The sequence below is a fragment of the Lissotriton vulgaris genome, chromosome 6 (assembly GCF_964263255.1).
Source record: "Lissotriton vulgaris chromosome 6, aLisVul1.2, whole genome shotgun sequence".
Classification (NCBI taxonomy): domain Eukaryota; kingdom Metazoa; phylum Chordata; class Amphibia; order Caudata; family Salamandridae; genus Lissotriton; species Lissotriton vulgaris.
Window position 1 is genome coordinate 1252699995 of NC_141694.1, and position 25795 is coordinate 1252725789.

General features: G+C 42.4%; 1 protein-coding gene across 1 annotated transcript in view; it reads right to left on the reverse strand.

The window, feature by feature from the left end:
- The window catches only part of LOC147708711 (neuroblast differentiation-associated protein AHNAK-like), a 218652-nt gene that overhangs the window by 125848 nt on the left and 67009 nt on the right, over window positions 1-25795 (reverse strand). Inside the window, exon 2 of the mRNA XM_086927365.1 lies at window positions 21802-21849. The gene's annotated coding sequence lies outside the window, so the exon portion shown is untranslated. The remainder of the gene's footprint in view (window positions 1-21801; window positions 21850-25795) is intronic.

Genomic DNA, 25795 nt, shown 5'->3' on the forward strand with positions numbered 1-25795 from the left:
TTAGCTAAGCAGTCCACCAGTGCCCCCAGGCTCGGACACAAGTGATCGAGCCGGGGGTACATGCAGGTACACAGCGTCCCCCACTCTTTTCACAGGGTGGACGCAGTCCCTCCTGTTAAAAAGCTGGGCCCCAAACAAATATGCTGAACGTGTCCCGGGGTCATTTTCAGACACCGGGACACGTTCAGCACGTGACGTCATGAGGTCATGTGCATATTGTTAGTCCTCCCACTTCTTTTTATAGGACATGTGCCCTGTCAGATACCATCCACTTTACCCATGTCCCTCTGTTCTTCCCTCAGGAGAACTCTTCCCTCACAGCTTGCCCACTTTATTAGTTCCCTTCTCCAAACTGTCAGTTGTGGGTCTCCTGCTGCCTTCCAATTCCAAGCTATCTCACGTTTGGCAATACCATATGCTAAATACCGAAACCTCTCCATTATTTTTGACTTCGCAGGGTGGGGGAACATGGTCAATGTCCTGGGGTATGCGGGATCTCCTTCTAATCCACTCCCCCATGGTTTGTACCACTCCCTCCCAGAAAGTGTGTAGTGCCGGACACGTCCAGAACATGTGAAGGAGGTGGGCTCTATCTTCTCCGCACCGGGGACATGCTATGTCTGGTATTTGGAAATATCTGCCTACGCGCTCGGGTGTCAAGATTGCCCTGTGTAGTATGTACAGTATCTGTTAATGTTAAGGTAATATGTCATGTCACTAATAAGATGCTTTATGTCATATGCAAAGTCATCTTTTAGAACAGTTGTGAAATCATAGAGCAAACCACAACTGGAAAATTCATGGGATTTCCCAGTTGTATTGCGTATCCATAACTGAACAGTATTTTATTTGAAGTGATATAGTATATATTTCACAGATACTTTAAAAAATCAATTGTATAGTCTGAAAGTAAAATATACCCAAGTTGTTTTGCTAGTCGTAAAGGTGTGTCCACTTGTGTCAAGAGAAAAAGTTGAGAGGTAACTCTAGATTTTTTCCTTGCTACGCCTGTCACATTGTCAACTGGTGACATGCCTAAATTCCTCTCAGGATGTAAGCAACGGTAGTGCCTATGTGAGCATATTTTTCAGACACTGAGATCGTATTTCAATCCGTCTAAAAACTGTACAAGAATGTTGTGGATGGAAGTTGGCAAAAACCTGTTTTTCACATCCAATGAGATGGGAGTGTCGCATTCTCAAGCATGCAGTAAATTCTTCCATTTTACTGTGATTCTATCAGTGCGAGGTGAGATTCCCTGAATATTTTCAAGGGTTGAGATACCTCTATCCTTTGTGGTGTCTCACAAAATCAGATGTAAATATGCACAACTTAAGACCTCGCCTTCTGTGTGTACATTGGCGTGTCAACTGCACTTGGAATGTACTGTGAAGCCTTACAAGAGTCACATATACAAAAAAAAATGAATACAATACTATTCCAAGGAGATATCCCTAAATTACCTTTCAGATAAAAAAATATGATGGAAAGATGTTTTTATTTTGTGAGTTAACTGAAGGTATAGTGAAAACCAATTTCATTCGTTTTTTCCTTAGACTTGGGAAGATATCGGATGTTTTCACTTTTCGAGTTGTAACTGGCACCTCCATTAACCACTGAGGTCATGGAAACTTACTGCACTTGTGAGGCAGTTACTTTAACATTGGTGCAAGATGTCAAAGAGTGAAGAATTGAGAATTGTACAGTATTACACCAGGTACATTGAAAAGCCAAGTATTTTGAAAAAGTAAAAATATTTTTTTTACCATTTTGTTTCAAACGAGTTAGAGGAATATAAAAAATAATATCTCCAGGTTGGACCGAGAAATATCTCGACAGGCAAGGAACCAGGAAGCAAGGGGGATGTATGAGAACTGTGCATTGATAACATGGGGAGGTCTTGAAGAGTGTATTGGGGAAGGATGAGGAGTAAAAAAGGGTGAAGAGATTGGAACCTCTTTTACATAAATAAAAAAAAGGAGAAGCTCTTGCACACAAGTATAATTGTGAATAAGTGCAATGTGTTATATTTACATTGATGCTATGAATGTACTTTTCCACATACATTATCAAGGCTCCTAGGCTGGCTGCTACCCTTGGTTGGAGTGGTGGGTTACAGCTTCTTTCACTTGCATTGCCCAATCAGTGGGTGGTATCGCTGAGTTATAACTCCTCAGAGCTCAGGGTGCCTCTATCAATCATTCGTGTTAATGTAAAGGAGAATTTAGGAGCTAAACTGCATGTTTGTGAAATATTAACTAGTCTTGTAGGAGCATGCTCTCCATTTCTAATTACTTTAAAAAACAGGTTTTACTATTGCCCAATTTATTTGAGCACTGGAGTGATGGAGGTATAGAAAATCAAACTTGTGACCTGGGGATCACCAAGTCAGTGTTATAGAAAATCAAACTTGTGACCCGGGGATCACCAAGTCAGTGTTATAGAAAATCAAACTTGTGACCTAAGGATCCCTAAGTCAGTGTTGTAGAAAATCAAACTTGTGACCTAGGGATCACCAAGTAAGTAAATCAAACTTGTGACCTAGAGATCACCAAGTCAGTGTTATAGAAAATCAAACTTGTGACCTGGGGATCACCAAGTCAGTGTTATAGAAAATCAAACTTGTGCCCTAGGGATCACCAAGTCAGTGTTATAGAAAATCAAACTTGTGACCTAGAGATCACCAAGCCAGTGTTATAGAAAATCAAACTTGTGACCTACAGATCACCATGTCAGTGTTATAGAAAATCAAACTTATCACCTACCGATCACCAAGTCAGTGTTATAGAAAATCAAACTTGTGACCTATAGAGCACCAAGTCAGTGTTATAGAAAATCAAACTTGTGACCTAGCGATCACCAAGTCAGTGTTATAGAAAATCAAACTTGTGACCTAGAGATCACCAAGCCAGTGTTAAAGAAAATCAAACTTGTGACCTAGAGATCACCTTGTCAGTGCTATATTATAGAAATTCAAACTTGTGACCTAGAGATCACCAAGTCAGTGTTATAGAAAATCAAACTCGTCACCTAGCGATCACCAAGTCAGTGTTATAGAAAATCAAACTTGTGACCTATAGAGCACCAAGTCAGTGTTATAGAAAATCAAACTTGTTACCTAGCGATCACCAAGTCAGTGTTATAGAAAGTCAAACTTGTGACCTAGAGATCACCAAGTCAGTGTTATAGAAAATCAAACTTGTGACCTAGAGAGCACCAAGTCAGTGTTATAGAAAATCAAACTTGTGACCTAGAGAGCACCAAGTCAGTGTTATAGAAAATCAAACTTGTGACCAAGTGATCACTAACTATTTCAGCACAAAGAGCCCTACTCGCTGAGCTTTGCATATTGTTAGTTTATGGTTCTGAACAGGTAGGCCAAAGGTTTAGACTGCCAACCCACCTGGGATTCCAGCAAGGCAGAAAGAAGATTTTCTTTGGCCACATTCACTATCCCTATTCAACACATGACACACGTGGGACTTGGTAACGGTCTCTTGATGCACTACTTGCTGATCCACGAGGTAAGAGCTGATGTCTACCCTGCAAGGTGACCAATCTCCAGAGGCCCTGGGAATACCCTAAGGGGCTGTTGCGATGGAGGAGAAAGCAGGAGCAGTATTTTCAGGATGGGGCATAGAGAGGCTGGTGTGTGTGCCTGTGCGTGCATGAGAGTGGAGCTGTATCTGTGGGAGAGTGGCTGTACATACTTGAAGGCCATCTCTGTCATGTGGTGTGCATCCATGAGATATGATAGCTGTTCATGGCATGATATCCCTCAGTGGCATCTGGCATCCTTCCCTGGAATATTGTGTCTCTCCCTGGATTCTAGTGAACATCTCTGGTAGACAGTGGCTATTTCTAGAATATGGTGGTCATACCTGCGTTATGGTGGGAATCCATAGTGCATTCTGAGCATCCCTCCTATCGGGTGATCATTCTGGTATTTGGTAGTCTTTCCTGGCATATGGTGTTAACACATGGGTATGTAAGGCAGTATTTTTCGAGCAAGTAACACGCATAAAAGCCAAATGCTTGGCTCGGAAATTAAGCAGTGGTGGTGGAACGAATTTTAGAGTTAGGGTACTGGCTATCACTTGATTTAAGTGATTCAATTGTTCTTTCCATGATGCTGGTACACATGTATTTACATCCTGATATATTTGTACTTTTGTAAAGCAGCCACCTCCTTATTTGTGTATGTATTAGAAGACATCTAGAATGCTATGGCACTCTTCTTTATTTTAATAGTCGAACTAATTCACCACTAATCCTTTTTGGGTTTCGGAGTAGCGTGCTACTTGCAGAAAAGCGCTTCAACGTCTCATCAGGGGTAGTATGTACTATATAAATGCAATTACGATTACAATTCTTTCACCTGTACCCCAGCACAACTGCCACTATTGCAAATTACAAAACATCTTAAATATACAGTAAGAGAAAGGAATTCCAAGCACAGCCCTCCGTTTAAAATAAATGCCAGCACTTTGTCAAACGATTTTTGTTGTCAAGAGAAAATCTGTACTTGAACACCGATCTCTACATTATTAATTCGCCACCTGAACCCATCAACGATTTATGGGGGTGCTGCAGCACCCGCCCCTTGCACCCGTACTTCCAGTGCCACTGAGTTCTAATGATCTAAAGGTTGTGACTTCGAATCCTAACAAAGCCAACTTAGACTTCCTTACTTCCAAGATTGATTAATTGGATACTATAAAAGTTGGTAATAGTAACGCATGGTATTTACTGTGCTTATAAGTAATAGATAACCACAGCCGCGGACGCTGCAGGTAAGAGTGGTAGGGCCAACTGAGGGGGATTTTGAGAGATGTTCACGAGGGAAAATTAATAATTTATTTAATTTTCCCTTATGATCTTCTCTCGAAATCCCCCCCAGCTGACCCACCGCCCTACCGCTCTTACCTGAAGTGGCAGCGGCTGGATATGCAGTATACAGTGCTGTATAACAAACGTTATTTTGAAGGTTTCTTGGGTATGATGTAAGATTAAACGGCCATGTGTGCAGAGGACTACGAGACACTATCAGTGTGGGATATCTGTAACGAGTATACTTGATCAAAATGACAAGATGCTATATTGAAACTAAAAATGCAAAGCTGGCATTTGAGAGCAAAACATCTATTTTCAGAAAACAACCAGATAATGTTTGAGGATAATTTCAACATGACAAGTTGATTTAAGTGGACAGAAATGTTTTCTTTACCAAAACTTAATAACTGGTATTTAAGGTCTTATAGCGTGTATTTTCAGAAAATAAGTAGTATGTTTCAAGAAAACGCGTTTTTTACTAAAGGTGACAGTCTGGTATTTGGGGGTAAAATTGATGCATTTTCCAAAAATAGCAAGCTGAAGCATGGGAAAAATGCACTTCCAATGTATTTTCAGTCCTGCTGAAAATATGTGAATCTTTGGCCGCATAGTGATGGATTTGCCATATTTGCCACATAACCCATTATCTGCTGCATTATCTGCAGATTTTCGCAAAAAAACAATATCCTGCTCAAACGGGGATCAAATGTTACTAAAATGCCGCAACGTGTTGCAGAGCAGTACGAGATCCTTCACAAAGGTTGAATGGTTACGTTTCACTTCCTTATTGATGTGTTTGGGTGTCATACAGGTACTGATGAGGCGCAACCTTTACCCATACATTGTTAGGATGAGTAAAAATGACAAAATAATGAAGTAATACTATCACAAAATGTGCCACACTATGCTGCATAAATATGACTTTTCTTGTTGTGTAATATAGTCAACCCTACTATTTAGAGGATCACTCTGCAGCTTAAGGCCTGACATTGTGAGGTCTGTTACCTTTTCCCACGCTGCTTCTTCAGAGTAACCTCTCAGCCATAGAACATGATTGAGAATTTACCTGCAAGGAGTGGCGGGAAAAAAGAAAGAATGAAGGAAGTTACCATATTCATTGGAAGGGATAATTAACTAAATTGCATACCTGGATTATTTGAACTGTTTTCAAAACCTATGTGTTTTTAGCCAATTTCACATGGGAATTGTACAGTAAGATTCACTATTTGGCCGAGAGTTCTCAATATTTAACATGGAGAAAAAGCATTTAAATACCTTGTGTAAGGGTTACTCTTGCAAAGCAGAACTATAAAGTATTGTATTATACCGTAAGTGCCCATTCCAAATTATCTTTAAAAACTGGGGCATTTTAGCAAATTTATCTGAAAATGTGATTATAAAATGCACCATTTTGCTCCCACGTTTGTGGAGAGCTCCCAACTCTCTAACGGAGGAGAGGTAGATAAGGCACAGTCAAAATATCGATTCCCTAATATCGACCTTCAGTAATATCGAGTTGTAAATATCGAAGGTGAAGAATATCGAGGTCAAGATTATCGTTGGACAGAATATCGACCCTAAGGTAAGTAATATCGATTTTTTTATATCGATGTAAGTAATATCGAAGTTAGTAATATCAATATCAATTATATCGATGTCACTAATTTCGATGTTACTAATATCGATAATTGTTTGTTGTTATGTATTTTATTATGTATTTTATATGTATGTGTTATATGTTTTTGTTAAGTATTTTATTTGTTTTAAATTATATGTGTACTATTTATTATATATTAAAATGTTTATTTTTAATTTAATTTTATGTTTTAGTACTGGAGCTGGTTGTGGGTTTATAGGGGAATAGGGAGGGAAGTAATGTATTTATATTAAATTAATCATACATTTTCAGTAATTGTAAATTAATTTTAATTAATTTTTCCGTTTAAGTTCTGTAGTGGGTTGTGGGTTTATAGGGGAATTGGGTGGGAAGTAATTTAATTGTAATTAAGTAATTATTTATTTTTGATTGGTATTGATAATTATTTTATTTCTAATTAATTATTATTGGTAATTAATTATTTTAATTGGTAATTAATTTTATTAATTGGTAATTAGGGTTTGTAATTGGTAATTACATTTTTTAATTGGCAATTAATTTTTTTAATTGGTAATTAAGGTTTGCAATTGGTAATTACAATTTTGAATTGGCAATTAATTTTTTTTATTTGGTAATTAATTTTTTGAAATTGGTAAATAATCATTTTTATTTAATTTTTATTTATTGGACATTTATTTTATTAATTGGTAAATAATTTGTTATAAAAATACTTTTTATTCAAAAATAAACTTACTGTTTACCATTTAATAATTGTTAATACATGTTTAATTATTAATATGTTTTTGGTTTAGAAAAATATTTTAGTGTTCAATATTATTTGGTTATATATATTTATCAATTAATATTTATTGGTATTTATTGTTAATTTATTGTTAATTAATAATTTAATTGTAAGTATGTTTTTAGTAATTATCAATGGGGATTTGCAAATGATGTAGTTCTTTAAAAAAAAAAATATTATTTTATTTAGAACAATTATTTATAAGTATGTTATATTTAATTTCTACACTATCCAATGCTTTCCCTACTGTTGCACTCTCTGGAGCGGGAATAATAATTTTTACCCCTACGCTATCCAACGCTTTCCCTACTGTTGCACTCTCTGGAGTAGGAATAGTAATTTTTACCTCTACGCTATCCAACGCTTTCCCTACTGTTGCATTCTCTGGAGTGGGAATAGTATTTTTTATTCCTACGCTATCCAACGCTTTCTCTACTGTTGCACTCTCTGGAGTGGGAATAGTAATTTTTACTCCTACGCTATCCAATGTTTTCCCTATTGTTGCACTCTCTGGAGTGGGAATAGTAATTTTTACCCCTACGCTATCCAACGCTTTCCCTACTGTTGGACTCTCTGGAATGGGAATAGTAATTTTTACCCCTACACTATCCAACGCTTTCCTTACTGTTGCACTCTCTGGAGTGGGAATAGTAATTTTTACCCCTACGCTATCCAACGCTTTCCCTACTGTTGCACTCTCTAGAGTGGGAATAGTAATTTTTACCCCTACGCTATCCAACGCTTTCCCTCCTGTTGGACTCTCTGGAGTGGGAATAGTAATTTTTACCCCTACACTATCCAACGCTTTCCTTACTGTTGCACTCTCTGGAGTGGGAATAGTAATTTTTACCCCTACGCTATCCAACGCTTTCCCTACTGTTGCACTCTCTGGAGTGGGAATAGTAATTTTTACCCCTACGCTATCCAAAGCTTTCCCTACTGTTGCATTCTCTGGAGTGGGAATAGTAATTTTTACCCCTACGCTATCCAACCCTTTCTCTGCTGTTGCACTCTCTGGAGTGGGAATAGTAATTTTTACCCCTACACTATTCAACGCTTTCCCTACTGTTGCATTCTCTGGAGTGGGAATAGTAATTCTTACCCCTATGCTATCCAACGATTTCCCTACTGTTGCATTCTCTGGAGTGGGAATAGTAATTTTTACCCCTACGCTATCCAACGCTTTCCCTACTGTTGCACTCTCTGGAGTTGGAATAGTAATTTTTACCCCTATGCTATCCAACGCTTTCCCTACTGTTGCACTGTTTGGAGTTGGAATAGTAATTTTTACCCCTAGCTATCCAACGTTTTCCCTACTGTTGCACTCTCTGGAGTTGGAATAGTAATTTTTACCATTGCGCTTTCCCTACTGTTGCACTCTCTGGAGTGGGAATAGTAATTATTATCTCTACGCTATCCAACGTTTTCCCTACTGTTGAACTCTCTGGAGCTGGAATAGTAATTTTTACCCCTACGCTATCCAACTCTTTTCCTACTGTTGCACTCTCTGGAGTTGGAATAGTAATGTTTACCCCTACGCTATCCAACGCTTTCCCTACTGTTGCATCTTTTGGAGTTGGAATAGTAATTTTTACCCCTACGCTATCCAACGTTTTATAAAATTAATTTTAAAAATATTAAAAGTATATTTAATTGTTTTAATTTATTAAACATAATTCCATACTTTTTATTTATGTTTTTGTTTTATGTTTGTAAATGTATTTGTAATGTATAATATTTTTATTAATTTATAAATTATTAACATAATTATTACAATTTACTGTTAAGTACATATATATTATATATTTTCTGTATATGTTTAATTAATGTATTATTATTATATATGTATTATTTATTAATTTTAAACATTATTAGATATTTTTAACTATGTTGATTTTATTTATTAGTGTTATTTACTTTATTTTACATTGATATTTTTACAGGAAAAAAAACGATATTTTTAACATCGATATTTTTTACATCTATATTTTATTTTCAATATTTTTGTCCTTACCGTGTTGTAGATAGGATGTCGATATTCTTGCCTTCGATATTTTTGCATCGATATTCCTGTGGGTCGATATTTTTTAGGTTGATATTTTGTCAGTGATCCAAGGTAGATTTAGGCCAATATGATGCAATTCAGAGTAGGAAAATATGGCACACTTGCTACCCAGCAGCCACACCTGTATGTACCTCAGGGTAATGCAAAATGTTCCAGTTTTTTTAATACAACACTTAGGCTGAACTTAACTAACATTCTGTCTCACTGTAGCACAGTGGCGGCTGGTGACATTTGAAAGTGGCGGGGGGTAAAAGTTTTGGACGAGTGCAGTGTGGCGAGGGGAGGGGGCGGGGTTCTCTACCCGGGTACATTTCGATAAACGACAGGGCAAATGGTACATTTTAAAGTAAATATGAGAAATCAAGAAGGGTAATAAACCAATTGTGAAAGTTTAGTTCTGACATCAATAAAGAGATTTCATATGATAATGACGTAGGTAGCTGCTTATTCAGTATAACCGGAGAACTTCATAACAATGCAGTGAGCACCTCACAGATTGCGCCTGAAGCCCAATATCTTCACGCTTGTATGTGTATGGACCCAGGTTACAGTGGAATTTATTTTGCTGTTTGCTGGTCTGAAGACGGGTTAAAAGCTTGTAGGGCTGGGACAGAATCAGATAGGCTACCACAGAAGTCCACCACGATACAGTGGAACTTTTTTTGCAGTTTGTTGGTCTGGTCTGAAGATGGGGTAAGGGCCGGTATGTTAGGGGCAGAGTCAGACAGGGTATGGCACTGCAGTCCACACTGGGCCCAAGCTACAGTTGTCCATCGGTCTGAAGATTAACCCAGCCAGCAGTCTCCCACTTTATATGCTGGTTCCTGTGTTCCTGCATCCTGGCGCTTCCGGCTTCCAGTTTGGGGCAGACTTGTGTGCGGCGCATTACAGCCTGCATGGAGAACATGCCCAGGACCTCATTCCCTGGTTGAGCGCCAATCCATGGCGCTCAGACCAATCCCAACGCTGCATTGCAGAATTGTGATTGGCTATTGGGAGGCTGGGAGCCGGGTGCTTCCTGCCCTGGAAGCGGGCAAAGAGAAATGAGAGGAAACGGCGGCGATAGCGGCGACAGACATGTAAGTGTTTATTTATTTACCCCCCCCACCACCACAACCCTCCCCCCACTGCCGTTAAATGTCTGCCACCACTGCTGTATACCAGAAAGAACCAACACCTAATTGTGCACTTGCTTATGAATCTGACAGTTGGCGCAACACCTACACAATGCCTTCGGTTCTCACTAGAAATTTGCAATGTATTGTGGCTTTTGACTGAAATCTATCCTAAATTCAAGAATTAGGAAAAACAGCTTGACAGAGTTAGTGAAGCAGCAGCACGACCTCTTTTTTGAAAGCACAAGGATGCATACCACAAGTCGATACAGGGATGTACCTCTGACCCAAGTGCACGGCCACCACTAGCTAGAGTATTTGCCAAGAGTAGTAAAACACTTTGCCGTCCGTACTCTTCCCTTCCCCAACACCCTTCCCACATGGTGGTGTTGCAAGACCTTTCCCACGTACCCTACACCGCTTCATAGTTCCATCATTTGTACGTTTCGAAGAGCAGTTAACCGTGGAGATTTGCAGCATTTTAATTGGTCACTCCCCGGATGCTGGCTGGGAACGCACAGTACTCAAAAGGAAAATTCGACATCTGTGCATGTAAATATTCAGCAGATGCAGATTTTTGGGACACGGGGTGTGGAATGTATGAGTCAGTTTGCTACATTTTCCATGCGCGTGGGAAAAGTCGCGAAACAAGAACTCCCTATATTAAGAACGGTGTTCTTTAGTGTGGACCAGGCGCAGAAATCGACATTATTTACACATGCAATCACGTGTGATGTTAACGGAGGGAAAACGCACGTAGGACATATAAAACAAGCATGATACAATCTCAGTCAGGGAACTGTCAGCCGAAACATGCGTTTTGAAAAGTAAGGCCTTCAGGTTTGCGCTGGGGGAAGGTGGCTAGTAATGCGCAGATGATGGGCAGAGAATGCCTGGTGTGGTTACGTGAGTCAACGTGACACTGGATTGGTCCATTTTTGTCGTCTTGCACCAGGGGCGGATTGGCAAGGCGGGCATTCGGGAATGGGCCGAAGGGCCGGTGCCTCAGTGCCCACTGTGGGCCGTTTTTTTTCTTCCCTGTCCCAGTCCACAGAGAGTGGACTAGGAAAGGGGAGAAAAAAAAACGTCCCACAGAGTGCACGGAGACAGAGACTGAGAAAATGAAAGCAGCCTCGCTGTGCGGCCAGACAGCGATTGTCAGCTGTGGGCTCTCCTTCACCCCTACCCTGCCAAGCAATAAAGCTGAGGCTGGGCTGGGGAGGGTTGATTGTTTGCAATAATCGGCCTCCCTGGGGGCAAGGTGTTTCTCAGGCCTTTGAGCCATTTGCACCTCGGCCCCCTGGCGCCCATGCAGCCCAGAAACGGTGTTAGTCTTAACACCTCGCCCACAGCCCTTCACATTCAGGGCATAGTGGGCGAGGAAGAATGGGTCTTGCTGTGGGGGCCTGGTGATGTTTGGAATTGTTTTGTTTTATTTATTTATTTATGCAATTTTATATAGCGCGGACTTTACCCGAAGGTGTCAGAGCGCTTCACACTAGGAACAGCAATAATACATGAGGAGAAAATTATAAGTGGACAAATTACAAAAGCAAACGTTAAGTTACATGAATCAAAAGTGACAATAGTGAGCAACCAAAATACAAGAGGAGCAAACGATACATTACAGGAGGAAAAAGAGATATGTGTGCAGGTTACAAAAGCGTACAAAATACAAGTAGAGGTATAATACTGCAATTAATGGCAGACACTCCAGCACAAGAACAAACGTTACGTAGGCAATGGTGGCAGTTGTGCAAGTATCTAAAGCAAACAAAAGTGAGAGGTAGCAAACAGTGTGTTACAAGAGAAAAGTGACTTGTGCAAGTTACAAAAGGGTACCATACACAGGTACAAGGGTAATACTACAGTAAATGGTAAACACTCAAACTGCCAGAACACACTGAAGACACTTCCCATGCACCAGCTACACCTCAGCCTACCCCCTGTCTACCTGGCTACCTTGGATGACCCAGAAAGCTGTGTTTTGTGCTCCCCTGCCAGGAAATTTTCCCAAGGCGTGGAGGGTTGATTAATTTACTAATTGCAGGGGCCTTACCTCTGTTCATGTGCTCCTGAGCTGAAGGTCTGGGGAGGGCTGAGTAGGTTAGTAATAGCAGGGGCTTTGCTGCTTTTCAGGTGCTCCTGTGCTGGAGGGATGGAATAATTTTGTGACAAAAAGGGGCCTTGCTATTTTTTTTTGTTGCTCAGCATGTAGGCCATTGTCACCTTGGCCCTGTGTCGTGTGCAAGAACAGTATCCTCCCACTTTCATTCCTTGTCTGTGCAAACGGTGTTTCATGAAAGGGCACGTCCCTTGAATGTGGGCCACGCCCCTTAAATGTGGGCCACGCCCCTTAAATATGGGCCACGCCTCTTGAATGTGGGCCACTTTTTTCGTCAGTGCCCGGGCCGAATTGTGATCCCAATCCGACCCTGTCTTGCACATTGGTTGGCTGCATGAATGCTTTTGTGATAGAGACGAGACATGTTCAGGAGGTTTCGAAGGACAGAAGGGGAAGAGAAATGTGGGTGAAACTTCCGGTTCCTGACAGAGCGGCAGTAATGAATTTCCAGAGTCAGGTCTCCAGAGGAAGAGGCCTTGAACCATTGTTAATCAGCCTGTGGCCAGGTTGACTTGTTCGCCCTCGTTGGCAGGTGAAGCTGGTGATGAGTTGGGCTTGTAGTGCTTTGGCGTGTGCGTCACATGCCGAGCTTTTCTCGGGGGGCAAGTTACACATTTAACATCTGACTGGGTATCTGCACAGTGTGCCAAACCTGTTTACAGCACACCTTTGAACTAGAGAGAGAGGCCCTGCTGCTTGGAATGTTAAGACTGCAACCGATGGGGGTTATTTAGCTCAGCAGCACTGCAGGTTTCCTAGGAATTTGTCGAAGGAATTCTCCCTCGGGCTGTTACAGAAAAACCTGAAACCAGCTGGCGGTGAGGCACAGGCTGTTTTGGGTTTTCGATATGCATGTTTAGATCTTGTGAAGTACATCTGACACACCAGCTTTTCTGTTAGAAAAATTGGAATAAACCTATAAAATGCATGTTGGGTTAATTAGCTGCTTATTGTTTGTGAATTGATATTGGAAAGAGCGTTGAGAAACCCAGATGCAAAAGTACTAGTACCACAAGACCTAGGGACTATTTAAAGATTGGACTGCCTTCCCGGATGGATTTAGAACTCTCCAACTGCTTGGTGGAGAACTCTGTGCCTATAAAGGAGCAGCCACCTTGGTTGATGCTCCTAAGCTAAGGCACTGTAAGTTTGCTTAATGGCCGCCATGTTTCATGCAGCTGGTCAGCCATCTTTTTAGGTTTTCAAAAACAAACCCCTAATGCAGGAGTTTGTTTTTGAAAAGCAAACAACTGATGGCCTTGAAACCTTACGAGTATTCGTCCTCTATGCAGGAATCATTGTTTTTATATTTTTCCATTTAGGACCGCCACCTCCTTCTTAGTGCCCCAACCAGGAAAAAAGAATTCGAACAGTTTGAGGTGATGGATAGATATAATCTTAATAAACCATAAAAGCGTTACATTGTACAGTTAAAAGCAAATAAAAAATACAGCCATGAATAAAAAATCATTGGTATTAATAAATACAATATAAAATTATACAAATGAAGCTCGAGTTCATTAATCTCAGTTGATCCCGTAAACAGGAAAGTGGCATAATACATTTTTTTTAAAACCCAACATAATTATCGCATAAACCCTACTGCCTGCTTTTAGCGTAAATACAGGCATGCTAATCATACCTAACTTATGGGGAGCATGTTTACCTAAGGCGCCAAATTCTAGCTCAGTTCAACCTTGTGGGCATTGAAAGCATTACATATTGCGTCACAGTATCTGTTTAAGTGTAATAAGGGCTTTTGGCGGTAACCTCTGCAGCCTGTTTTTCAATTCCCACAGCAGGAATCGAGAAGTGGCAAATGCCAATCTGCTCTCTTGTATCACTCTTCACGATCCTTAGGGCATCCCGATAGTGGGGCACGCAGTCGGGCTGGACTGTTCCCATGAGGCACAGGGCAAGAGTGATTTGCATATGGCCAGGTCTAAACTGGGGTGGCATAGTGATGAAAAGAATGATGGATTTAACCCAGATCTGTTGACTGGGGGTGAATGTTTTGATTTGTCCTGCATTCCGTCCATCAACTGTGTGTCTTTTGCATGCCTAGTAAGTTACATACTGTAAGAATCCATTTCTTGCAAGACTGTTTGTACTTTGAACAAAAGAAGAGAAAGTGTTCTTACGTCTCTATATGCTGCGGACAGTGTTTACAATCAGGTGATTGGGAACTTGTTTTGCCCCATTTTGAGGTGAGTGCTTTTAACCGCAGTACACCCATTCTACATTTTGCGTACAAACATTTCACCTGGAATAGATAGATTCTGTCCAGGTAGGGTTCAAAACTGGGAGTACATTTGTAGTTCAAAACGGCCAAGTTATGCTCCCTTCCCTTCGCTTCGGTCATTCCAGATCTGCAACATGACACAATCCCAATAAGCTCTTTTCACTTTACACCTTTAGGTTGTTCAGAAGAAGATTTCCATACATCATCCATTTTCACCATTTCTAAAAGATTCTTAACTTTCCTGAGCCATGGGGTGCGTATTTGCTTATCACAAGTTATTAATTCCAATAGGGCGTCCCTATAAGGCAACAGCTCTATAATTGACCAAAGGCACGCCCAATATAACATTGGCTTTAGCGTAGTTGTTAGATGGATGCTATTGATTGCTAGATTGAATCTTAGTGGTGTGAGCGGGGTGCTTGATGGAAGATTGAGGAGGGCTTCAACAACCTTATTTTCACACTGCGTTAGCGAAGTTGCATCAGTGTACCCCCACAGTTCAGCTCCATAGGTTGCTGCTGCCACAGCACCAGCTCTGGAAACTCTTAAGAACTGGTGATACGGAGCCCCCCAGAGTTGACATGTATTTCCTACCTTTGATGAAGGATAATTTAGCTTTTATCAATTTGCCTTTCTCAAGTCATATTGTCAGCAAGCCTTATTCCTAAGTAGTCAAAGTTTTTGACCTGCTCTAGCGGGACCCCCTCAATTGTCATTCAGCCTATAAAAGACTGATGCAAGTTTATTGCCAGATTTTTTTGATTTTGTGGGGCTTCGTTCCAATCCCCTGTTTGAACAGAAAGCTGCAAACAAGTCCAGCTCGGTTTGTAAGCCCATCAGGATTCAGGAGCCGAGGAACATATCATCCGCACACATTAGATTTGGAACTGGAACTCAAGCGGACTTAGGTGCATCATGCTTGAACTGGGTTAGCCACTCTAACATACCGTTTACGTACAGACTGAATAGTGTCAGTGCAAGTACGCATCCCTGCTTGACCCCCCTGTTTTTAGGCATCCTAGGTATAAGGTCTCATGTTCCGTCTCACCTTAGCATATGTGTCGGAGTGAAATACCTTTAAAATCCAGAGGAGGCTAGCAGAGTCGCCATTTATTTATTTATTTATGGGCTTGTAACGCGCCGGCATCACACCCGAAGGTGTATCTCCGCGCGGTGCTGTGAAGAAACAGGTAGGGCAGCGCTCCAACTAGAATAGGGTTGTCTTTAGGCGTTTCCTGAAAGCTAGATGGCTCGGGCAATCTCTGAGGGAAAGGGGAAGACTGTTCCACAGACGCGGGCCCATAATGGAAAGGGCGCGACCTCCCTGTCTGGTCTTGTTATGTCTAGGAACCTGGAGTAATAGCTGATTGCTGGACCTAAGATTGCGGGAAGGGCGGTGGTATACAAATTTCTCGGCCAGATAGTGTGGACCGAGGTTGTGAAGACTCTTGTGCACCACACAGCAAATCTTGAATTCCACCCGTTTCCGGATGGGAAGCCAGTGGAGGGCCTTGAGGAGGGGCAAGGATGGAGTTCTAGGGGGGGCATTGGTCACCAGGCGGGCCGCAGTGTTCTGAACCACCTGAAGTTTATTAAGCACTCCTTCATTGGCTGCTAAGAATAGGCCATTGCAATAGTCCAGGCGGCTCAAAACGAGGGCCTGGACCAAGGTCTTTCTTGTATAGTCTGGTAGAAGGGGGAACACCTTCCGAAGGAGGCTAATGATGTGGAAGCAGGATCCCGCCATGGTGCTGGCATGATGGGCAAGGGTGAGGTCATGATCTAGACGGACCCCCAGGTTTTTCACCACCTGTTTAGGGGAAGGGGCCTGACCCAGACTGGAGGGCCACCAGTCAGGGGTCCACAGTATTTTTGCCTCTCCGAATAGCATGACCTCAGACTTTCCCACATTACACTGGAGAAAGTTCTTGGCCATCCAGCTGGCGATCGCAGTCATGCCGTTGGAGAAAGCTTGTCTTATCTCCGGGGTAAAGTTTTTAAAAGTGAACAGCAGCTGCGTATCGTCAGCGTAAGAGATGGGCATAAACCCGAAAGACCTCATAATGTTAGCCAAAGAGGAGACATATACGTTAAACAACGTAGGGCTGAGACAGGAGCCCTGCGGGACTCCTCTGGTGATGCTGGCCGAGGGGGAGCTGAAGGAGCCCATATTCACCTTCTGGGTACGCTCGGAGAGAAAGCTGGTGAACCACGCCAAGGCAGTTCTATCAATACCAATCTCCTTTAATCTGGTAAGGAGGATGGCGTGGGATATGGTGTCGAATGCTGCGGACAAGTCCAGCAGCACCAACACCACTGACATCCCTCTGTCCAGGGACAAGCGTATAGCATCCGTGACGGAAAGAAGAGCCGTCTCGGTGCTATACCTAGGCCTGAACCCCGACTGAGAGTGGTCCAGACTGCCGGTCTGCTCAATGAAGCTGGAAAGGTGGTGATTCGCATGCTTCTCCATCAATTTGCTGATGAACGGCAAGAGGGAGATTGGCCTCAGATTAGTCATATCTGACCAGGGGATGGAGGTGTTTTTCCTGATAGGCTTGACCATGGCCTCTTTCCACTCCCGGGGGACCAGTCCCTCGGAGAGGGAGCGATTGATCACCGTCTGAATGGAGGGACTGAGGACACTCCCAATGAGGTGCATGACACGGGCAGGTACAGGGTCCACTGGGCTGCCTGATTTAATAGTCCCGATCAGGGAGTTGACTTGGTCCAAGCTAATCTCGGGGATAGAGGACAGCGCAGCGGAAACAGCGCCGACTATTCCGGGCTGGAGGCTAGAAGAGGGGACCATTTCCTCAATAGGTGGGCTTGCTTGGGAAATGTTTCGATAAATAGAATCAATTTTATCGGCAAAAAACCCAGCAGTATCCTCACACAGTTTTTGGGTCAACATTTCTGGACTGTCACAGGCGACGGGCTTGGTGAATGTGCAGAGAACCTGGTACAGTAGTTTAGAGTCATTGCCAGCCTCAGACAGTTGGGAGACAATGTGGGATTTACGGGCAGCTCTGATGTTTTTATGATAGAGTCTCATGGCTGAGCCATAGCGGTCTTTATCGGTCATACTGCGTGAGATTCTCCAGGATTTCTCCAACTTCCTGCAGGCCTTTTTCTCCGCACGCAGTAGGTCCGAGTACCATGGTTCCTGCCTGCGGTCAGAACGCCGGTTACAGCGTCTTAAAGGGGCAATTAGGTTGACCGCCGTGATCAAGGCCTCATTGTATTTAGACAGAGCCGAACTGGTGGAGTCAGAGGGGAGAAAGTCGGGAGGTACGAAAGTAGTTTTGAAAGTGTCAGCGGACACCTTGTACCACTGCCTACGCCATAACGGGAGGGGAGCAGGTTGGGAGCGTTCTTTGATGAGGGTGGGGAGGGAGAAGTTAATTACAAAGTGATCGGTCCATTCCACCTGCGTTGGAGGATAACAAGTCAGGGAGTGCGAGTTGGATAGGATTCCAGAACCCACCATAGGTTTTCCCTCAGGACCAGGTCGAATTCCGCCCTTAAGTCTTTAAAGGCGACATAGAGATGGTCCTGCCTAAGGGTAATGCATTTTCAGCATGAAATGTTTAAACAGAAGACCTGATCGAAGCTACTCCTCCTATTCCTAAAGCCCGATTGGGTGTCCTCAAGTATATGATTTTCAGACAGCCAAGTTTGGAGCCTTATTAAGAAATATTTTTTGGACGTCTGTTAATTAGACTTACAGGTCTTACAGGTCTATAGTTGGCTGGTGTATTCCTGCTCCCCTTCATGTATATTAGGACAATAACCGTGTCGTGCCTTGGGGGATATCCTCCCCCTAATTATGGCATTGCTCAAGACTTAAGATAAGTTACCCAACTCTGAGATTGAGAGAGGTACAAGACTCCAGAAATGGAGTGCTTACACTATTGGCCTGATGTCTGTGGGGCGGGTGGTCTAAGGTTTCCATTGGTGGAGCCAGTAGGGCTCAGCTTTGAATATATGTTTGTTAGAGTGACTCTACGTAGAGGAACAGACCAACAGTTTCGCTGTTAGGATCCTCCACAAGGTTTGTGGTGGAGCACCATGTCTGTCAAATGCTAAATAACCTGCCTAGTTTTTCAATTAGTATTTCCTCTATTTTTCACTGGCGCACGATTGCTAGTTGTAGACATTACAAAGCAACAGACAAATTTCACTCAGGGCTCAGTACAGACTCGTTCAATTTTGTATATTTGCTTGCACACCTTCTACCATGAGACTTCAGTACTAGTTACGTTTCATTCGCATAAAAATTGAACACTAACTGCAACCAAAGTCTATGAAAAGTTGAATGTACTTTTGCAAATTTCGAATTCTGACTCAAAGAATTAGGGTCTGTGGATTTTTGGAAACCTAAATTCCGTTACCCCTTAACGAAAAGTTCACCTAAGTGGTCGACTTCTCTGCATAAATAAATCTTCCACAAGAGAGGAAAAGGTGAAGCAAGTAGTATTACGGGGAGATCAACCATGCACATTCTTGTGTGGTCCTACAGAGTTGGAACTTTGAGCCCCATTCACACAGGTTACTTCAGTCAGAAATGTAAGTTCACAATAGAAATAATTTTTTACAGATGCCAGGAATCCACAAGAAGGTTACTGGCAGCCGTAAATTCATTCACTTATGTGGAATTCTCTACTAAGTGTTCGGAGAATCCTCATTAGTAAATGCCAATCAAAGGATGGAAATTAGCCAATCTAAGGGTGGTTTGACTTGGAAGTGAGAGAAAACCCACAAACAGGTTGGGCATTCCCATAATCCGCTCTGACCCTTTTCTACCCAGAAATTGTTTAAATTTACTTCAGTCAAGGGCCTGAGTAAATCTGTGTCAGAGGTGAGAAGCAGAACAGAATGGCCTGTTTCACGCAGAAAGAAAAAAATGCCTTACACAGGAGGCTTCATGTTCCCTTTGCAGAGTTTTCTGAGATAAGGAACTCCATAAAGAGGGAATGGACTACTCCAGGAAAAGTCACGTAACATCCCTAGAAGTACGCCTGGAAACCTGCGCTTTGTAAAGCTCTTCAAGAGTGCTCCTGTGAATTTTTGGGAATACAAAAATACTTGTAAAAGTGCACTAGGGCAGGAATGCCAATCTCCACCCATACTTTTACATTAGTTTTGATGAATATGGCCCTTTGTTGGTATTCACCAAGGTTTTCGATAACTATTCTCACCCCTCGAGCACATTGAGAATCTGTGTGTTTGGAGTATGGAAAATGGAAGGCAACAACCCACCACCTCCTGTTTCATGAGAGTGATTGGGAAAGAGTTTCTACTCCTGACAAGGAATTTCACCATAGATAAAAAACAGGTTATACAGGGCAGCGCAAAATACATGTAAACATGATCTCCAAACCAGGGGGCATATTAACAAGCCACTTATTGCCGCGTTATCGCCACTTTTCTGCCGATAACGCAGCGATATCTACATCACCCTATTATCAAGTCAGCGGTAAGTCAATTACCATGGCTTAAAGCCACGTTAATTTACTGAACGCTGCTTTGGTAATAGGGCTCCTTTCACTATCAACTCATCGTGAAAGGGGGCATGCAGTGGGTGTTGCGGTGGGCGTTCCACCGCAACACCCATTCACTTCGACGCTGCCACCTATTATCAAGCTTGGCGATAATAGGTGGCAGCGCCGAATTTAAGAACAGGTCAGATCTGTTCTTAAGGTGGCGAAACAAGGAGAAATGCTTCATTTCTCCTCGTTTTTTCTTTCTCCATGTGTGCTGCCTTGTGCAGCACACATGGAAAAAGCAAAATGCCAAGGTTTGTTTATGTACAGGAAGGTGTCCCTTCCTGTACATAAACAAACCTCTTTTTAAAAATGCCAATCTGTAACTTACATGTGTGCTGCATGAAGCAGCACACATGTAAGTTACAAAATGGCATTTAAGCTTTGTTTATGTGCTGGAAGGAACTCCTTCCTGTACATAAACAAACCTTCCCTGGCTGCGCTGGCATTAAGTTGTAAAACTTTTCGCCATCGCAGGGGGAAACGCTAGGCTGCACCATATCCTTGGTAATATGGTGCAGCCTAGCGTTTGCGAAGTGGCGAAGAGAGGCGTTAAGCCATGGCGGCTAACACCTCTCTTCGCCACTTTGTTGCTAATATGCCCACAGGAGTGCTAGAAAGCACGGGACTCACACCTCAAACTCTACAAATGCTGTAGAACAGGGGCTGTTCCACTGCTTCGCCTGACTGCTTTTCAGCACTGCAAAAAAGGAAAAATAAACTGATAATAACGCGCTGTTATTATAATTTTAGTTTTTTTGTGCTGAGGCAGTTGTGTGGGCGGAGCTGGGCTGCTCACAGAGCAGGCGGATGAGTGGTTGTGGCACTTTCTTAGTGCGCATGACGGTTTGGCCGGCTGTCTTGGGCCAGTCAAACAGTCATGTGCACTTAGCATGTTCTCCACTGGGCTGTATTGCACAGCCTGGATAGAGAACATGCCCAGGCCCCCAGTCCCTGTCTGAGCGCTGAACCACGGTGCTCAGATCAATCATGACGCTGCTGTCATGATTGGCTTAGGGGAGCATGGGTGCTTCCTTCTTCCGGTTCACACAGAAGGAAGAGGACTGAGGACAGAGGAGAAGCAGTGGCCGACCTGCCAGAAGGTAAGTGATCTTTTTTTTTTTAACCTACCCTCCCCGCCCACTAATACATCCCAAAAGCAGCTGCCACTGCGGTAGAATTCAAAAATTAACACCAAGCAATTCAATCAATTCGCAAAAAAGAGATAATCTAGGATAAGTCTTGACTTAAGTCTACTCACCTAAAATTACTCGTTTTTTGTGAATGAGCCAGACAAAACAATAACGCTTCACATCGGACTCTCAGCATACCACCGTATGATGCACATTGATGCACAAACAACTTCATACCCATATTCAATGCTGTCAGTGTTTCTATCACAGACAGAACTTTAGAGGAAATTTCAAGTTTTGCTGTTAAGTGAGTGTTAAAAAACATTATACGTTAAGCATTTACCTCTTGAAGCATCTTCCCTTGAAACCTTCACAGTGCTATATCCAGTCCCTGTGTTAAAAAAAGGAAACACGTTACAAAAATAATCCATGCGGATGCATGTCAACATTTAATTTCAAAACAATATTTAGTAGCATCCTTTTTACTCTTATTAACGTAATAGTGCGGGAGACATATTCAGTTGCTTAGATTTACAAACATCCCTCTTATGGACATACAAGTGTACGAAACGCTGTCATTTTTTACCACTTAAGTTAGGTGTACATATTGTTTGCGAAGACTTTGTAGGTTTTCAGCACATTGCCAATTACAAACCCTTTGCCTGACATGTTATGTTATGTTTTGTTATTATGTTTTTATAAAGCGCCTTATCACCCAGAGGTATCTAAGCGCTGACAGTGGACACACAACACCAGTAAGAACGCCACGCCACCCACTACAGTGGTCCCAATGCTTCCAGAAAGAGCACCGTCTTCAGTTTCTTTCTGAAGGTAAGAAGATTAGTTTCCTTCCTCAGTGTGACTGGAAGAGAATTCCATGCTCGGGGGGCCGTGCTTGAAAAAGCTCTGCCACCCTTGGACACCAGGTTGAACCTAGGGCACATCAGATTGCTTGCCTCAGTAGACCGAAGGGTCCTGTTAGGTGTATATTTGGTCAATCGATCCTTAATATAAGTAGGGGCTGAACCATGGACCGCTTTATGCGCAATACAAAGGCTCTTGAACTTAACTCTCTGAGCAATTGGCAGCCAGTGTAGGCCCTGAAGTAAAGGCGTTGCCCTAGAACGCCGAGGCTTATTCAAAATGAGCCTGGCCGCATCATTCATTACTACCTGGAGTCTGGCTAAAAGGTTGTATGGTAGACCCAAATATAAGGAGTTACCGTAATCCAGCCGCGCCAAAATCAGAGCGGAGACAGCCAGCCTAAGAGTGGAGACGGACAGCAGTCATGGACATCCAACCTAATATTTACAACAGTAACCTGAAATTCATACCAGTTGTCAGAAGCAAGCATTTTACTCATGTAAATCCCAATTTAAGATTAGCTGTATTTAGGTACTAAATTCTAAGTGCTTCTATTGGTTTGTAGCGTCTGGCTGTTAGGAACTTTATTGTATGCATTCCATGCCACTTGGATTTTTATTATGATTTTGTTTATTTTGTATTGCTTCTATGTATGTTCTTGTGCCATCGTTGAGCCCCTAGAAACTGCCAATTTTATAGTTGCACATTTTTTGCAGACTAAACAAATCAACAAAGCATGCACTTGGAATTTAGAAATGTCCTGCCACCGGAGTACTCCCAAATTCGAACCACATTTTGACTTTAAAGGCACATACAAAGGATTTCAGTAGTACGGAAGTAAATCAATGAAAGTTTCGGATTTCCTTTATTATTCCAATAAGTAAAATGTACATATGTAGATTTTTCACCAATTCGAATGATATGCATGCCTTAATTTGACATGCGTGTGCATATGTACATTTACCTATCTTATATTTCTTTATAGAAAAGTATTTTCCTTATAGGATATGCGGTATTCCCTTGCTGTTCTTACTCTGGTAGTACACTAAGAGCCGCATGAACGATCATTGCGAGTCACAAAAGGAAATGTACTAATATGTCTCAGACACATTTTGAGATTCCAAAGTGGATCGCAAATGACCTTCCTCATCAATATTTATGAAGCAAGTCACAATTTGCTACTCATTGGGAATGGGCAATAACACGGGGATGGTGGCCTGCATAGGCCTTGTGGACCTCCAGGGACTTTTGGACCACGTTTTAATAACCACTGCCTTAGATCTTATCCTACTCTTTGCTAGGCTACAACAAAGACTCTGTTGAGCTGGTGGGGGTAGTGCCTGATGGACGTCGTGATTGCCCATCATGATAAGGTGGCTTCATTCCTTGCAAACCTCTTACGGTCGGGCGATTGTGCCAGATACCACAGAGGGGCATATTTACAAGCCCCTTTCGCCACCACAAACGGATGTATGACATTACAACACATGCTTTTCCCACGCATGCTTTTACATCGCAAGTTTTACAACGCATGCCTTTACAATGCTTAGTGTTGAGGGGTGCTGGATAGTGAATAGTTTAATTTACTCTTCCAACTCCAGTCCCCGTGGATAGTAGGGAAGGTGTTGGATAGTAAATTAAATCTATTCCCTATCCCAGAGCGCCCCCAGCGCAATGCGTTGTAATGGTTTGCGTTGTAAAAGTTGTGATGTAAAGGCACTGTGTGGTAAAAGTTGCGTTGTAAAGGATGTTTCCCCCACAAACGTCAATTTTTCAGATGTTGCGGTGGCGATAGGGGCTTTGCCTTATTTACAAGGCAGCGCTGCCTTGTAAATAAGGCACCCTTTTACGCTACACTTAGCTTGAAAGGGGAGGAAAATGGGTGTTGCGATGGGCGTTCCACCGCTACACCCATGGATTTTGATGCTGCCCTCTATTTACAAGGGTGGGGTTAATCTGAGGAGAGGCAGCACCAAAATTAAGACCAGAGAAAACCGAATCTTAAACAGGCCAAACGAGGAGAAATGTTTTATTCCTGATTGTTTATGTGCAGGAAGGGATCCCTTTCTGCACATAAACAATACTTCCCCTGCAATGATGGCACCCTAGCCCTATGGTGGTAGTGTGCCTGCCTTGGCGCTAGGCATCTAATTTAGTGCAGGAGGAAATGCAGGGCTCCACCACATTCATGTAAATACGGTGCAGCCCTGCATTTCAGATGTGGCGGAGCGTGTCGTTAAGCCAAGGAGGCTAACCCTATGCTCTGCCACTTCTCTCATAAATATGCCCCAGAATGTTCTTGTTTAAGTTAACCCCTTGGTTATTCAGTAGGCAGGGAGCACATATAAGAGGGATGTGTGGCGTACTTGGCAAATTGTAAGACTTTATTCCTGTTATTGCTGTTGCATGAAAGGCCACACCCATTACATAACATCCCTGGTGAGACAGTGAATTCCAAACACAAGCTCACTAAATCTCCAAATTATTTCATTTGTACGCACCACTGAATTAACCAATTGCCAATTCACTTTAATTAAACAGAACGAAATCAGCATTGTCATTCCATAGTACATGTGTCAGAAATTAGCAATCCAGTATTCAGAATTCAGTGGCTTAAACATTCGTCATTGACATGTGGCAATTAACAGGTTGTGAATTCAAAATTAGCAAAGCTAAGTCTTTCATCCTTCTGAGGTCAGTGAATGGAGTTTTGTTAAATAGGATTACAGTAATGCTAAATGTTTAAAGTGTTTAGAAACAGCAGATGCCTTTTACGAAGCACTATATGAAAACAAATTAATATTATGCCAAATCCATCTCCTTCCTCTTTGTAGAGGGTATCCTTTGCAATACAACTTGACCTAGATAAAAAAAAAAAACACAATATTCCTTGGCATTATAAAAATCAGTATGGTATACTCAGCAGTAAAATGTTGCATACCATCTAAATGCAGCAGCAGCTGTTGACAGTTCGACTTGGGGGTAGTGGGAGCGGGGAAAAAAAAATACACAAATTAGTTTACACACTTACCTTTCACTGCCAACCCACGACCTTCTGCTCCCTCGCCGTGCTTAGCTGCTCCTGGCACTACAATCCCCAGGACCACATGTTCCCAGACTCCCCACGCAATCCCAGTGCTTGTCTCATGCAATTACTACCAGCATGAGAGAAGAGCTGGGATTGGGAGGAGTCAAATTCACGCTCCAGCAGGGACTGGGAGCCTGTGCCCCTGAGCACTGCTAACATCTCCGATGAACAACCTGGATATATCAAAGTGCATATGTCAGTTTGACCGGACGTAGATGGCCGGCCAAATGAACATGCGCACTCTCAGTGCCTACCACCACTCTCCTCCTACTGCTGATACTGAGACATGGCTCCGCCCCATACTTGCGGACTGCAAGTGAAAAATAAAATGACAATAAAATATTTTTTTGTCATTTAATTTTTCTTCTGTCTTTTGGCATTTCCC